This window comes from Lycium barbarum, chromosome 3, assembly GCF_019175385.1.
Source record: "Lycium barbarum isolate Lr01 chromosome 3, ASM1917538v2, whole genome shotgun sequence".
In the NCBI taxonomy this organism is placed as follows: domain Eukaryota; kingdom Viridiplantae; phylum Streptophyta; class Magnoliopsida; order Solanales; family Solanaceae; genus Lycium; species Lycium barbarum.
In genome coordinates, this window is record NC_083339.1 from 147,316,946 (window position 1) to 147,319,154 (window position 2,209).

A 2,209-nucleotide genomic window follows, 5' to 3' on the forward strand; every position below is an offset into this window, starting at 1 on the left:
TGACGACCTGGAAGTCCTATAGGCTATACGATTGCTTAGTCTTTGTGGCTTTGCTCTTTAGTATTTTTGAATGATTCATTATTTGATAACTTTATATGACTTGAGCTTGAATTATTTTGTCTAATCAGAATTCGATATATCGTAAAACTTCAAGCTTGACGAAGATTGTAAATAAAAAATAATACACACTATTCATAGCTTACAATAACAGTATGAACATGTTTAACTCGAGTACACTAAAGTAATCTCAAAGAGCGGCAATAGTACATAAATCAATATTTATATATCATATGGAACAAAAATTGAGAATCTATAGTGCGTGGTCAGGATTTTTTTTTACCCTCAGCTTGTCTACCTGTAATAAATTTACGAAAAATCATCATGAAATAAGTATGAGGATATGAAATCTTTTCAACTTCGAAACGTTAAATAATAAATTATACGAAACTGAAATGTGTCAGTTTAATGAAACGGTGACAATAGCAATTTGGAGTTGAATATTATTCAAAAAACTCAAAACATTGTAAACAAATAATAAAAACAACATCTATTATATTATCTAAATTCATCTAACTCAGTTGTACGAAGACAATAGCAATTTGGAGATGAATAATAAGTTAATAACATTTGTGCATCAGCGAATCAACTAAAATTAGTGAAGATTACCTTGAGGTGAAAAACAAAATATTTGCATAGGTAGTGCCTTTCTCATATTAATTTGTGTATTGTCCGTATGTTTTCGTGTGACATATAGTCGTACCCTCCATAGCTGTGTTGTTCTACATGTGAAATACACAAACACCATATAGTAATAGAGATTAAACAAAATAAAAAGAATCAGTAACCTTATCTTTACATAATACGTGAAAAGCATATATACAAAATGTTAGAATAAATCATTGCAATCCACACAAACTAATCTGTAGTTATACACAAATTTATACTCATATACATTATGGAAAAATGTAAAATAAAGTAGATCACAAACCTAACTAACCTTCAATACGGATCTTGCTGAATGTAAAATCAAACATTACTGGAAGCTGCTTACTTTCTTCTTGGAATTTATTGGTACCAATTTTGCCTTCCTCTTGATATTTGGTCGACATACTTTTCATGCTATACGATTTTCTTCAACGATGACATTCAATAAGACTTCTAACCGTGTAAATAATGTAGATGAGTTGTTATGTTACATTGAAAACATAGGAAAATTTACTTTCTAATATTTATCTTCCGCAAATGCATTGCATAAATATACAATTTACCAAAAACATATCTATATATATAGAGTCCACCATTAAAAAAAATTATTAAAGAATAGTATTACTCTTTCCAGAAAGATTAAAATATATATTAAAAAAAAAATCCTGGAAGTTGATGGCTTGAATTTGCCTTGAGCAATTGATGTAAAAAATATTGAACCTATCACAACTGATTATAAATAATGATTTTAATCGATCTCTTTGAATAACTGAAACTTAACAATTTTATATGAAAAGGACTCTGCAATAATGAAAATGGACGAATACAACTCATTCCAGAAAGATTATATTATGATAATAGAAAATAGATTTTGAAAGTAGGTTAAAGTCACATACCTTGACGGCTTGATGAGGATTCAAGAGAATTTTCCTTGATTAACTGATCTAAAAAGCATCAAGCCTGTCACAATTAACCAAAATAATTATCATAATCGATCTATTTAAATAATTGCAACTTAACAATCTCATCTCATCCAAAAATTATATATAACGAAACTGGACAAATATCAAATTAAATTGGCAGTACAATTCAAACAGAAAACAAAAGGAGATCAAATTGTTAGTTCTGTTATGTAGTAGTTTTTCAATAAGAAATAGGAAGGAATTTTATTTGGTTCGTAATAATAGTGATAAGAACATACAGTCGGTTGTTTCAACAAAAATAGGATTTTTATGGGTCCAATAGAAATAGGTTTAGAGTTTGAGTTATATTAGGATGTTTTAATGGCAAAAAAAGGTCCAAGTGCAATAAATAATAGGAAAATAATTTAGTCAATTTTTAAATATAAGGAAAATAATTATGTGGTATTTTAAATATTTGGAAAATAGTAAATGACTATTTTGTCAATTGCAGAGTCTTTTAATGAAGGGCAAAAAATTCAATCAAATTGTGCAAATATATCATTTTTTTTAAGTCACATAACGACTTTTTTTTAGTGTATTGT

The 2,209-nt window shown here is 27.8% G+C and overlaps 1 long non-coding RNA gene across 1 annotated transcript; it reads right to left on the reverse strand.

Moving 5' to 3' along the window:
• Positions 1-261: 261 nt before the first annotated feature.
• Positions 262-1,915, reverse strand: LOC132634381 (uncharacterized). Its single transcript, XR_009580130.1, has 3 exons — positions 998-1,915; positions 667-779; positions 262-355 (listed from the first exon to the last, which is right to left on the reverse strand). It is a non-coding gene; the product is annotated as an uncharacterized LOC132634381 (long non-coding RNA).
• Positions 1,916-2,209: the final 294 nt, after the last annotated feature.